Consider the following 15,358-nt stretch of genomic DNA (forward strand, 5'->3'; position numbering starts at 1 on the left):
AAGTTAATGATTAAGCAAGTAGGTAGTGTATAGATCTTTTAATTATGAAAAGTATATTTTTTGAAAATCAAAAGTTTTGTTCAAAACTGTGTAAGAAAATTGATTAAGTGTAATTATTTCCATAGCGACACGATTTTGTTCTGTATTATTTAGTTCAGTAGCCAAGTTTCCAAGAAACCTTCATCGAATTAGAAATCTCTTCAGTTCAGCCCGGTACGCCGGTAATTGAGGCAGTGGAACAAAACAAAAGCCACGTGCCGGTTCGAAAGCGTTTGACGATTTTCTCGATCACGGTCAAGTTCACGACACACGCCGGTGGTTCTGTGACGGGAAATGAAATCTGAGCTTGTTGCGCCGACTTTAGACAGATCAATTAGGCTTAGCATTTTGCAGATATTATGAAAAAAGGAAAAAATTCTCATATTTTTGTTAGAGTAAGGATCTGGTCCTTTTTTATACAAGTTGTCTATTTTCACTACATTTATTCACTACATTGTGTCACTTTATGTCATTGAACTGCCAACATTCACACAGTCACGCACAATAACCGTCCATGCAGCAAGTGCGATCATCATCGAACGGTAGCCAGAGTCCGCGCCCGCCGCCGCCGTGAACTCGCTGAACTTGATTTCCGCCCGCGTGTTAACATTTTTTATGGTCAATTCACCTGTTGTGTAATCGTGACTAATTGCTATTTGCTATTGCTGAGGAGACGTCGGAAGAACAAGCGGCTTTGATTAATTTGGTACCGCGGGCGCCGATTGGCGATCTTATCGAGCGCTGGTTGATCATTTCTAGATTCTAATCCAAACATGATGGGGTGACTATTTTGTGCTGCGAGCCGTACTAAGGTATGACTTGCGGATGATGTCCATTATTGAGAGAGATAGAGAGATAGAGAGAGAGAGAGTCCGAAGTATTGTGTGTTGTCGTGTGCGGTTCGGTTGAATGATTGTAATGAGGAAGTGGAATATTAATTAGAAAATGGGATCAGGTTGAATTGCTCTGCGCAGGCAAAGTGCATTGAGCGGTTACAGTGGAATAAAGTTTAGTACAGAGGGAGTGGACTATCGTTTCGACAATCGCTTAATTCACCAATAAGCCCTCCTTCCCAGCCATTGGCCAGTAAATAGTTGGAGATTAGATCGGAACTACGATCGTGGTCTGAGTGTAATTGATTAACAGCAGCTGTTGCCCACCGGGGGAAAAGAACAGGTTAATCAATTTGATTGAATTATTGCCCCGCAGTTTGTCTATTGCCACAAATCTGTGTCAAAGCAAACATGTTGAACACAATAGTTTTCATTTTCCTGAGTGAATTACATCATGTTAAACATGATTTTAATTAACTTAAGCTCGATGTTGCAGCACGATTGCCTGGAAAAGGTTGCTTACCGGTTAATACATTGTTGCGATATATTGGTTTTGAGAAACTATCGAACGATGTATCCGTTCTAGAAATAAAAACTCATAAACAAATCTCAATCATTCATGGACATTTCCTTTATCAGAGAGATTTTAAGTAGAGAACATCTGCTTCCAATTAATGTGATTCTAATATTAATTAAAACTTTCTGATGGAAGCGCGTGATGCTCAAATTTACAGCGATCAACACAACCGTGTTGCGTGAGGTAATAATGGATAAATAATTCATCACTACATGCTTAGTCAACATAGGAAGTCCTTTCACCTGTGCTACCCAGACAAGGTCAACCAGATTTAAGCTTAATACGTTCAACTTCCTGCCACGCTTTGTTACGTTGATTGAACCAAATATTAGTCTTCATTACCTATAATGTTTGAACCATGTGTTGCAGTTTGGTTCATTAATTATTGATAACAGAAAAAAACAACTATTGTTTACGTAGTTTCCCCAAAATCATCGTCTTCAAGAAGGTGCGAACTCGCGAAACTTCCAACGGTCACGGTAGAAGAGATAAATGCCATAATAAAAAGCACCAAATTGCTTCACGGTTGTGCAGATCTCGCAAATTTGGCTGTTTGTTGGTGGCAAAATAAAGCTTTTTTAGAGGTGTTGGAAGGCAATACAGATTTTTTGGAAGGTAACGCTACTGTAGAGGTCTCGTTGAGCACTATGTTAATGTGATTTCAAAAGGTTTTACGTCTGTTTCAGTTATGTCGAACAAAGAAATAAAAATGCCTACAGTCATCCCACTACACTTAGAAATTTGGAAACAAATTGCCAGTTCAACTATTGTAATAATTGATTTTGCCTTCCTCACCTTACTGAGGAAAGGCTATAAAATCACTTGAAAAATGAACTTCTTAATTCGACCTCGTAGACCCACCTTCACGTATACCTATCGACTCAGAATCATGTTCTGAGCAAATGTCTGTGTGGATGTGTGTAGGTGGGTGGACAAAAAAATTGTCACTCGATTATCTCCGGACTGGATGAACGGATTTTGACCGTATTAGTCTCATTCGATTCGTCTTGGGGTCCCATAGGTCTCTATTTAAAATCAGCAAGTTTAGTTAAGTACCGTAATCTGGGGCGAATCGGGACTTCAGTCTGAATAGGGACAGCAGTTTTTAGAGCACTTAAAGCTTTTAAATTTGGAAATGGATGTACACATTTTGTTGGTCTGAGTCTGTTCTAACCGAAACCAACCAGAAAAATCAAAATATTGTGCTCCAACATGGTTAAAACTGCTGTCCCAATTCGCCCCATGTGTCCCGATTGACCCCAGTTTACGGTACTTCAAAAGTTAGGCTAAAAAAACGATTTTAGCGTATGTCCGGAAGATTGTAAAAAGGATGGTTTTTGCAAGAAACCCTGTCATGTTATACATTTTCAGAAAGGTATTAAAAATACCTTTCCAATGAGCCCAAAACATTGAAGATCTGACAAACATATCAAAAGTTATTAGCACTTAAGTGTTATTTATACACTTTTTGGAGGCCGGATCTCAGATATTTCAATGACAATGATGTCCGGGTCCATCATGCGACCCATCGTTAGTTAGATAATCGAAAGACCTTTCAAATGAGCCTAAAACATCAAGGATCTGACAACCCTATCAAAAGTTATTAGCACTTATACACTTTTTGGAGGCCGGATTTCAGATATTTTAGTAAAAATGATGTCCAGGTCCATCATGCGACCTGTCGTTAGTTAGATAATCAAAAGACCTTTTAAATGAGCCTAAAACATCAAGGATTTGACAACCCTATCAAAAGTTATTAACACTTAAGTGTTATTTATACACTTTTTGGAGGCCGGATCTCAGATATTTCAGTAAAAATGATGTCCGGGTCCATCATGCGACCCATCATTAGTTAGATAATTGAAAGACCTTTCAAATGAGCCTAAAACATTAAGGATTTGACAACCCTATCAAAAGTTATTAGCACTTAAATGTTATTTATACACTTTTTGGAGGCCGGATCTCAGATATTTCAGTAAAAATTATGTCCGGGTCCATCATGCGACCCATCGTTAGTTAGATAATTAAAAAACCTTTCAAATGAGCCTAAAACATCAAGGATCTGACAACCCTATAAAAAGTTATTAGCACTTAAGTGTTATTTATACACTTTTTGGAGGCCGGATCTGAGATATTGTGATAAAAATATTGTCTGAATCTTCCATGTGAACTTTCGTTGGATGGGAGCGTTCTTTTATTACGTAACGCAAAAAAATGGATTTTTGGACCCCCTCCCCCCCCCTCGTAACACAATTTTCATACAAATTTTAAAATTTTTGTATGGAGCGTAACACCGCCTCCGACCCCCTCCCCTACTGCGTTACGTAATAAAAGAACGCTCCAGATAGGTTTTTTTTATCAGACCTTGCCGACCACCCAATCAAGAAAGTTTTTTAATTTTGTTAAAATTGGTAATTTGTGTGAAAAATGCCATTTTGGTTATTATTTTGTGTGATTCTGTCAAAATAAATCAATAATTTAAAACCGTTGTCGATGACTCAAAAGCGTGCCCAGCGGCTCTATATTGTTAAAAGTCACATAAGAGCATCTGTTAGTATCAATTATCATCATTAGTAGCATTTGTTTTCTTCGTTGAAACATTGCAGGCTCCAAAAAATCCCAAAAATTGATGCATTTTCAGAATCGGGATATTTTTGAAAAGTTCACTATTTTACTATAACTGGTAAATAGACTGCGTAAAATTTGGTGGAACTAACTCTTACAACTCTCAAAAACAGTAACCTTGAAGGCTGTATACTTTTTAGTCCATAAAAATACCATAATACGCTATCCAGATCGACCAACATGAAAAAAGTATGTTTTTCTTTATATGGCCTGGGCGTAGAGCAAATTGGAAAATTATAAATTTCAATGAGCTGTAACTTATTTTATGCTAAGGGAATGGTTTTAAAGGCATTGATTGTTTGTTTTGAACCTATTTAACATGTTCACATGCTACATACATCATAAATAGTAAAAATAGTCCCGATTTACACCTAATAATAATGTCGCATTTTTTATGGGCCATACTGTATTGTTAAAATAAGTGTTCTGGTTATGTGGATTCAAGGGTTAAATGCAATAAATTAAAATTTTACATTATCTTGCATAAATACCGTAGTCCGGTGCAACAAGATATTTGTTGAACTTTTTTTTTTTGTAATGTTAAACCTCTTGGAAATGTTGATGTAAAAAATATATTATATCGGTTTATGTGTTCGAATAAATAAAAAAAAATACTGTACGGATACTTTAATTACACAGAAAAAAAATCATGGTAATATTACATCTTTAAAGGGGCACATCTTTTATGTCAGAAAAAATATGTAATTTTACCACTGAAAATGTGTAATTTTACCACTTTTCTGTTGTAATTTCGCTTTTTCAGTCTTCCAAAATAACACTTTCCAAATTTACACAATATTTTACTGAGTAGACAATAAACAATATTTCAAAGGAAAAGTCAACAGAATGCGAATAAATATGCCATTTTAAATATTTTCATAAATCATAATCATAAATGTACAACAAAACTGGTATAAATATGACGTTTTGCCTTGCCTCGAACAAATATTTAAAGCCTCAATTTTCAAAATTTCAAAATTTTCAACATTTCAAAGAAATCAAAAGCAACATGTTTTTTTTATTAAGATTATCTAAACTATTTAATTTGCATTCTTTAAGCTGAGTTTAAGTACTTTTTTATACTAATACTCATACATGAATTTTGCTCGACCCATTTAGCAGAGTACAGAGCATTCGGTGACTTCAGAGAGCTCAAAACGTTAATGTTATAAATACCAACATTTGCGCCAGAGTTGTGCCCAGGTAATTGAAAGACGCAACTTTTGGTACCCAGACATGTATAGGTCATCGCTGAAATTTTAAAGTTATCGACATCGCCCATTTTTTCAAAGTTTTGTGAAATTTTCCGAGGAATCCCAAAAAAAATATTTTCAGACATAGGCTCTTAGGTCCAGACACGGTCAAAACGCCATTTTAAGTTTTCATACGACTTTTTCAATAGTTAAGCTAGATTTTTGGAACATATTAATATTTTTTCCCAAATAGCCAAACTCATCACGTTTCTTTTGCGTCTAAGACAGCTAAAATCTAATGGCCAAACAAAGAAATACGGGTCTAATTATTTTAGCCAAGGAACCCCCAGACAAATTTTGAGCCTAATCGGAGAACTTTTTTTTTCGGTTTAGGCTCTTTTCAAATGGAATTGCTTATAGGTATTCGGTGCCCTCTCCCCGTGCCATACCTTCACACTTAGGAGACCCGGGATCCGTCGACGTTGACGAAACCGCATGGTTTAAGAGGGCCACATCATAAGGTATTACGTCGATTCCGTTTTTTTTTTATCTTACCACTGTTATAATTAATTATCACTTGTAGCCCCAACGGGGTCAAAAAAGTTGGAAATGCATTTTCACCCGCTCATACAACCCGTGGAAAAAAAGTTGGAAATGCCTTTTTTATTATAACTTAAAGTAGACGCATCTGTTTTGGAATTACCTTGTTGTAGGTGATTCTTGACATCCTTCCGGATCAAATGCAACAAGAATAATCCAAATCGGTTGAGTTTTCGCCGAGATACAGCCTGATGAAGTTGCATTTCCAACTTTTTTGACCCCCTTGGCGCTTCGCGTAAGTTTTGACCCCGTTGGTGCTACAAGTGTTATAATATGAGATCCGAGTTTTGTCTTTCTGAATAATGTAACAGTTCCGATAATAACCTGAATTTCTCATATCTGTCGGATGCGAAAACACAATGAACATTCGTACAAAAGATGGAACTAACCTAACCTCAAACCACTTGTTGATGACAATACGGTTCCACTCACTTGACCGGCGTCAATTACACTTAATTTAATAACGTGGTGTGGTTTGGCAAACATTGCGAACAAATACTGAAACATACATGAGAGAATCCGCCGACGACGGTAGACGGCATGGTCCTGGTATGAGGAGTACGGGCTATGGCTCTCGACAAGATTCTATACTCTGATCAGCTTTGCCGCACCGCGAGCTTGGTCTCTTTCACAACCCGTTTCTTGGTTTGGCTTCGTGTGCGAAATGGCACTTTTGGTGACCCAGCCAGCTTCAATTAATGAATCGGTTGGTCGGAGTTTGGTGATGGTTTGAAATGCATTCTCACACACACGCAGATTCGGAAGTGTTTGGGCTCTAACAGGTGAATTGAGTGCTTGAGTGGTTTGTTTGTTTGATTAATCTCGTTGAGCTTAATTTGGGTGCACACGATTGATGAAGCTTGGCTTCCAATTGGATCGAAAGCGTGCAAGGAACAAAAAAGAATGCATGCATCAGTAGATGACTTGCAAAAAATAATTACTCCATGGATAATGCAAATCAGCTGCTTGATTTTGTTTGAAACCTTCCTCATATGAGCAAATACGTTAATACTAAAATCAATAGATTCTAGGAAGTAGACGAGATCTTTCTTGGGTGTAAAACAATCAATGATCTCGAGTTTAAGTTTGTGTACACTAAGTACTAAGCCTTATAGATTCATTCTCATTAAGTAGATTCAATGGAGTCATTTGGTTTCATAAAATGATTCCGTAGCATTTATGGTAGAAATTTATTCAGTTTTGGACAATTAATTTAATTCTCACAGAAAAACTTATTTCCAGCTCCAGTTACATTTTATTTTATTTTATTATAGTTAATATTAGTATACACAGCCAAACGGATCCAATGCTTAACAAAATTGAAGGAAAACCTATTATAAGACAGTTAAGCAAAGGTATTATATTAAAGGTTCTTTTCCAGAACACTATTGAAACTACTTACATACAGTTTTAGCCTTTGGCAAGGATACGTCTTTTGTCGGAAATTAAGTTTTCCAGCACCAGGTCGGTATTTTGACAAGTTATATTTAAGCCAGACTAGTTTAAAAATAAAACAATGTCCGTCAAGCCTCAACGCTGTGTGTCTACGATTTTTGCAGGTGCGGGTGTGACTACCCACTGTAATATTGATATAATAACAGATTATAGTAATTCCTAATGACAAGGTGACTGGCGGACCACGCCATGAAACGGACATTAGTTACACCCACCGGGCTTTATTAATTTACTCCTGGTTGCATCCCTTACTAGGAGCCAATAGACCAGAAAGTTGCCTCTCCGTTCTGCGCGCTTCAGAGCTGTTATAGTTTCTATGCACCATTATTACCAAGGAATGGTCAGTAAGCCCGGTTTTATAATTGCACTGATTTGCAATACCCGGGAGCAATTACGCCTGATTGCACTTGTAGGTCTCAGGTATGCATTATTGATTGCTGTTAGAACGCTTACTAAGCGCACCACCCCGCATTTGGTCAGTGGAGAACATTTTTGAACTAGCAATTCGTTCGTACCCTAGACAATATTCTGCCTAGGGGGCACTTGTTGGTTCTCTGTGACTGAAAATGATCAACCACTCCACATAAATTAGTTCAGTTTAAGAGGTCTGCCGTTCCGGTGTCTGGTGTTTACGTTACGGGAGGATTCAGTATGAACCAAACTGCAGCAGCAGGGGTCCAATGATAAATTGGCTGTTGACGTAGAAAACCCTGAACGCTTAAAAGGAGCACTCTGAAGCGACTTACGGTGCCGGTTCTGGAAGGATCAATCAAGCTGTGTACACACTGAGAAACCCAGTCGCTTCGTCACAAACGGCGTGCAGAATATCGCGTGTCCGCTGATGTCCGAGGACTGTTCTGGAGATCACTCTGTGGTTTATTTTGGCCAATCAATCCTGCGGTCAGATTCAATTACTTAATGTGGCTCGTTTGCTGGTTGCTCTCGCTTCACTGCACTCTTGTATCTAATTCCTTGAAACACGTTTTTGTTCTTCGGGACCGTTCTTAATTCGCGTCACATTAGCCACGGAAACATGGCCTTGACCCTTTACAAAGTAGATCGTTAAATGCTCCCTGTAGACTGAAACTTAGCAAAATATTTCACGCTCGGTTTGCTAAACTTGACCGTTGACGACTATTCGCGATCGCGTCTGGCACTTGAATGGCGCAAATGTTGGCGCAGTTGCCGGACGAACAATTTCTCCAATCGTTTGAAATATTTATGAAGATGTTCTCACTTACTCCGTGTGATGGTGTGCGGAGTGACTGACAAGGGGTGGGAACGTACTATTGTGCCAGAATGTAGTTTGGAGCAGTTCTGGACTTTGAGTCATAGTTTTGTAGGACTGGGAGAGGAATCCAAACGGTTTGTTTTGGAGGACTAAATACATTTTAACTACCGAAACAAAATCAGGATTCTATTTTTTCATCGTATCATAGGGTACATGCATCTACTATCAAGTTATTTTCAAAATGAAAAATCTTCAGCTTCTAATGGGAATCTAATACGCAATTTATACTACCATTCAGACTGTTAAGAAAACGTGAAAATAAAAATTATTTCATAAAGTTAGTTCAACATCGTATCACGCCGACAAACATATCCTAGCGACAAACATCTTATGCAATACCAGACATTTCATGAGTCACAATACAACACTCATCTGTTGTTCCTGGGGTACAAACATCGCAAAAACACCGATTACAACCAATAATTTTCAAATTCTTACGTCGTGTGTACTAGGCGGCAGTTTGCAGGAATCGCTCGTTTTATTCTGAAAAACAACAATCAATGATTTGTGCACGAGAGTTGCATGTAAAATCGCACGCCAACAGTCCGGCAAAGCCAACTTAATGGATTGCTTCTACATAGGAACAGCCCGGTTGAACGCGATTTCGCACAGCTCAGATCACGAAGATCTGCCTGGTTCAGCTGTGGTGTGGCGTGCGAACTTCTCGAGACCGGCTTTCTTTGCCTCTCGGGAAGTTCAGTATACGAACAGATCCACGGCACAGGTCAGCCGATAAGCTCGCGCTGTTCTACAGCAAGCACGGAGCAACGGACGGAAAGGTTCTACACAGCTTGTAATTGGATAATTGAAATGTTAACTGCGTTCGACGGTGGGTGCTTGGGATGACGGATTTATGACGTCGTTGTATGGTAATTGCAACGATTTGTTTATTTCGCAGATGTTGATGGAACTTGTGGGCGGGAGAGATCTAGGTACTTGGGACTGTTTGCTGGAAGGGATCGGTGACAGTTTTGTGGTCGATGATGGAAAAGAACTAGAGTTGGGAAATTCCAACCGAGATATACATCATTTCAATGTAAATGTGAGTATAAGTCAAGCGTTAGGGATTTTCCCAATCAATAATATCACTCTCAACTTGTTTGATCTGAATCAATTGTATCTTTGAATTGTCATAGGTTTAATATGAATATCACTAAACAGAACAACGTGGAATGATCGCAAAAGATCAAGCTATTTATAAAAGTTTATTTGAAATATTCTCTTTACCAAAACTCAAAGGCAGCCTTGTCAAAATAAATTTGTTGTAAATAAACAAATTCAACTTCAGGTAAATTTGCGCTCATTCAATACAAAAAAAAATCCAATCAAATTATTCGCTCTACAGCATTGCTTTGGCGTTCTCGATTGCGAGATCCGTAGGCTTGATTGTTGAGGCAATTGCAAACCTCTTTTTACACCTAAGCTTCCATCCACCCCGGGATTCGAACTGACGACCTTTGGATTGTTAGTTCAACTGCCAACCAGCGACTCCACCGAGGCAGGACCCAGGGAGACGACTCCTACACCTGGATTGAGCTAACGACCTAACCCTCTAGGTTAGACCGGGGCCAACATTTACTTCCCCATCCGACGGAAGGCGTGGTCAGACAAATCTCGTCTCGAAAAATGCCACCGGGACCGTCTGGGAGCGAACCCAAGCCGACTGGGTGAGAGGCAACCATGCCTACCCCTTCACCACGGTTCCCGGCCATTCAATCAACTCTTCTTAAAACATAGGCAATCAGTGCAATGCAAACATAATTGCATTGTTTTTATCCTATTATAAAAACTTGACATTATCCTTTTACGATGCCAGTTAAGGTAAAGGGCATTTCTGATACAATATTGCAGATTATTGGCTCATCTCTTCTTCTTTGTAAACAGGTAAAGTAAGGACCTCTTGTTTAAGAAAAAAGTATATCTGGAATCTTTTGTGTTTCGCTGAACTGGATTCTAGCGTTTTGTCCAAACTGGATGTTGGCAGTTACTACATGAATCTTTATTTCTTTCTTAATATTAATACCGGTTTTACAAAAGTGCCAGCAATCTGAACTAACTTTTGAACTAGAAAAGTTCAAGCTCCGGCATGCCGCACTTGCCATTTCCGCAGGAGTTTTTTTCGCCGCCCGATCGTACGTAATTCAAGTAGTATGAATCAGCTAAACCTTTGAACATCTTGCGTTTGCTGAGCCGTTCTAATCGTTGATTAATTACCCCGGTGATTTTATCAGGCGAAGCTGGACGCCGCGACATTCTACGAATTTCTGCGCAAAATTATTGCGGAAAAAGTATTAGTCACTCGGCAGACGATGTGACCAGAATCTATTGTCATCGAAGTGTTGGCTACCGATTTTTTTATGTATTTTTCCACACAGCAAAAAAAATCATGGCAATATTTCATCTAGAAAGGGGTAACGTAATGATTCGAAATCCGGACACTTAGTAACATATCATTTTCGTTGTAGCTGGCAAAAAATCATGTAATAAGTTGGAAATGTAGAAACATCATCAGGATGTAGTATAAACAGTCAGTTTCAAGAAAATGCATGCAAAATATGTCTTTACTAACAATTTTTTATCAGAATTTTGAATTTAAAATGACTTGTTGTGCTTCGAATCCCGGACACTGATAAAAGCTGATTCGAAATTCGGACACTTTTGCTTCGAATTCCGGACACTTGATTTTACTTATGAATAGCACAAATTTGGACTGAAATGTTAGTGACTGGCATTCTTTAGGTATCAAATAAGTTGTTAACATCAAAATAATCGATAGTTTATATAAAAATTTGCTAGAATTCAAAGAAATCGACACCATGAATTTCTACTTTGCCTTCCCGGTGCTTCGAAGGCCTATGAAATATTTCAAGTGAAATGTTTCGAATTTTTGGTAAACTTATAATGTTATTGTATTAAATTGTTTTGGCATTAAGTACAGCGTTCAAACAAACTTTAAATGAAAGTAGATGTTGGAATTCATCAAATAAAACAGTTTTGACATTCATAATGCGAACTTATATCCAAATAATTGTTAAAACAAGATGAAGTGTCCGGGTTTCGAAGCGTCCGGGAATTCGAATCATGACGTTACATCTTTTATGTTTTATGTGTAATTTTACTTCTGTAAATGTGTAATTTTACCTCTTCTCTAGTGTAATGTCATTTTTTCAGTCTAAATTGAGGTAAAATTACATCATAAAAGAGGTAATATTCAACCTTCCAAAATTACAGCATCCAAATTTACATTGTTATTTACTGTGCATGAAGTAATTTGAATTAAAGTACAATTATATATATGTGTCACCCTAAAGAGTTGAGAGTTGTTAGCTTAGTACTTTGAGAGGAAGTGTTGATTTGTTCTGACTGTGTTGAGTCACCATTATAATCGACATTGATTTATGTACTACAGGTGTGAATCTAATTCAAAGAGTCTGCCGTGTAAGAGCAATCACTTAATGAATGAAAGTGACAAGATGTAAAATGCTGAACATTGTTGATAATTTGTTGATTTAGCTATTAGAAAATGATAACTTGATAAATGATTTGCGTGAAACTTTGTCCTAAGGGGTAACTTTTGTCCCTGATCACGAATCCGAGGTCCGTTTGTTGATATCTCGTGACGGAGGGGCGGTACGGCCCCTTACATTTTTTAACATGCGAAAAAGAGGTGTTTTTCAATAATTTGCAGCCTGAAACAGTGATGAGATAGAAATTTGGTGTCAAAGGGACTTTTATGTAAAGTTAGACGCCCAATTTGATGGCATACGTAAAAGTTTTGAAAATTCTTCCATTTTCCGTTACTCGACTGAAATGGGTGGTGAAAAGTTGAACTTTTCAGCATTTGTTTCGAAAAGTAATACTTTTCATCATTTTTTTTATTTGAACGATTTATTGATAAAACACATGAATATTTGACTTATAATTTCACTCAAAGGGTATTTTCGAAATTGCAAAAAAAAGTTGTATGGAACTCGCTGCAAAACTTGATTTTTTCAGCTCTCTTCGTATTTATCCAACTCGGTGAACCTCGTTGGATAAATGTACGACTCGTGCTGAAAAAATCCTCTTTTTGCAACTTGTTGCATAAACTACTATTATGCAACAAGTTGCAAAAAGAAAAAAAATTCAGCACGAGTCGTACATTTATCCAACGAGGTTCACCGAGTTGGATAAATACGACGAGTGTTGAAAAAATCAAGTTTTGCAACGAGTTCCATACAACATTTTTTGCAATTCCGAAAAACACCCATTGAGTGAAATTTTAAGTCAAATTTTCATGTATTTTTCCAATAAATCAAATAAATGTTGAAAAGTTTTACTTTTCGAAACAAGTGCTGAAAAGTTCAACTTTTCAGCACTCATTTCAGTGCTGAAAAGTAGAACTTTTCAGCATTTATTTTGAAAAGTGTTGCTATTCGATTCTGTTATTTTTGGTAGGAAAAAGTAGGCCGTTTCATTTCTTCAGAAGGACAGGAAAAGTTGACAGTTTCACAGCGGAATTGCAAAAACTACTATTTTGCGTTTCTCTTTGTTTCGTCGTCCGTGTCTGTCGCGGGTGAAGATGAACGGCCATGATTGACGACGACCAACATTTTCAAAAATAACATAACAAAAAAAAAAGGCCGGGTCTTTTTGTTTACGCGCGAGAGGTTGCCACATTGTTTCAAATTAGAGTCTGCATGTTTTCTGGAAAAGTCTGTACTAGGTATATTTTTAAATTGATAAACTTATTTTTATTAGGTCCATTTCGATGCTGTTAAATTAGGTACTTTGAACATGTGAGGAAGGCATCAACCACTCAATTGCGGATTAAGAAACGTTTTTCCAAACAAACTTTAGGGGTTTTACAGGGAGGGGTTCCCGTCGTAAGAATGAGTTCAAATTTGGTATTTAGCCAAGTAATGGGTAAATTTTAGATTTCAGAAGGTATCACAGAAGTGTATCCGAATTTTGACCGCCCAAGTAGTTATTTCAATGTTACGATAAATATTTCCTCGCCAAACAGCTATTTCAATCATTTCCGATTAGACAAAAATCAAGAATCGCAAAAATATTATAAAAAATATTTTTGGCATGCCACCCAAATTTTAACTTTTTTATAAATTTTGATAAAAAATTCTGAAAATAGAATTCATTAATATCTCACTCATTATTTTTGGCTAAATGCCATAAATTAAAATGTTGGACCAATGGAAATGTTTATTTTGTTCCCCTTGAGGGACAGATTAAAAAAATATTCAATTGTGAACTGATTTTTTTTCTATTTTACAAAAATGTAATCCCAAAACAATTTAACATAAAATACTGAATCTTACACGTGCCGTCTGTTTACAACAGGATAGAAGCGCAACAAAATCAAAAGATCATTTCACGTTCACTTAACGATTTGCCACATGTGTTTCGAGTTTGCATACGGTTTGATTGCTCGCTCTTGTATTGACCCAAGGTTTTCCCGCGGCGTGTGTGGCGGAGTGTCCTTTTCGCATGGTTTGGGTAGTTGGCAAATAGAGCTCGTTTTGTTAAGTTCTTTTATGACTCTCACGTGCACATGTTAATCATAGTTGCATGCATTCTTGACTTGGGCAAGATCACAAAAAAAAACTTTGTTTAAATTACTCGACATTCACTTGAATCCACACACAGTTCATTCTCTCACCGAAAGCGTCAGTAGTAATCTGATTCAGAAGATAAATAAGGGGGTGCTTACATTTGCTAAGCCTCGTGGATGTCCTTCCGGGGGAGGAGAGTCGTTACTGGATGATGTATGGATTATAGCACCTTGGTTAGCACTCAAGAATCACGTTTTTCCGGATTGAGCAGCAAACAGGTAGATTTTATTCGCACTATATTTGGAAGCTTTATCTTTGTTTTCCAATTCCGAGTCACTGTCACTGCACGTTCGAGTTCTATTTTTATGAACTTTATAAATTTTCACACTTTTCACTTTAAGAGGTACTGCAGAGAGGATATTGTTCCTTTTTTTGGGTCAGCAAGGGATTCTATGGGGTTCTTCACACACACTCCAATCACTGAACGACTTCGGGGATGGGCTGAGAGGTCCTCGTAGTCGTCGTCTATTGGGTGGTTCTGGCCGCGGCTGATCTCGGGAACGCGCGAGTGCGTACGTGTTTCTGATCGGAATTTTAAAAACAAACTAATTGAGCTGGAACGGCTTGGCGATGCTTTTATATGAGACCCTCTCGCGCTGGCTGGCAGACTAGCTGACTGACGGTGACGCCGGGTACTTTGGGTCAGCGAGCATCACTGCAACGGAGCAGAGGCAATTCGCGCCAAACGAACACGCTGCCAGCAAACAACGATCCGAAGCGAAGGAGAGCTTTTCCGAGCATCTTTACACGAGGGGAGAGGGAGAGAGAGCGTGCGCTAACGCTCCGATGGGTGGTGCTGAGGTAAAGAGTTAAGAACGAAAAGCTCCGTGGGAGAGAATAGTGGTTTGAGCATTATATTGTTTTAAGGAAGTGCGAGGAACTTTGTTAATAAGTGTTTGGAAACTAATGCACGAAACATGTTGTGTTTAAATAAATTAATTGTTTGTATTGCAAATGTTATCATGTTACTTTAACGACCCGTCTTTGATGGTCTCTATTGCAAGTTTTTGCTCGAACCTAGCAGTCCAAAGGCTTGAATGGGGAGAACACCCAAACTTTTGTCTACTTCAAGGAACCTTCCACCCCAGGGTTCGAACTGACGACTTTTGGATTGCAAGTTCCCGTTAGATGGAAAT

General features: G+C 38.1%; 1 protein-coding gene across 2 annotated transcripts in view; it reads right to left on the reverse strand.

The window, feature by feature from the left end:
- LOC6034928 (mycosubtilin synthase subunit C) overlaps window positions 1-14,782 on the reverse strand; it is a 52,261-nt gene extending 37,479 nt beyond the window's left edge. The window contains exon 1 of one of the 2 annotated variants that reach the window (XM_038256457.1): window positions 14,321-14,782. The gene's annotated coding sequence lies outside the window, so the exon portion shown is untranslated. Of the gene's footprint in view, window positions 1-8,068; window positions 8,491-14,320 lie in introns of those variants that run through there. The other variant, XM_038256461.1, reaches the window with a different exon arrangement.
- Between the last annotated feature and the right edge of the window lie 576 nt (window positions 14,783-15,358).

This window comes from Culex quinquefasciatus, chromosome 1 (genome assembly GCF_015732765.1).
Source record: "Culex quinquefasciatus strain JHB chromosome 1, VPISU_Cqui_1.0_pri_paternal, whole genome shotgun sequence".
Lineage (NCBI taxonomy): Eukaryota > Metazoa > Arthropoda > Insecta > Diptera > Culicidae > Culex > Culex quinquefasciatus.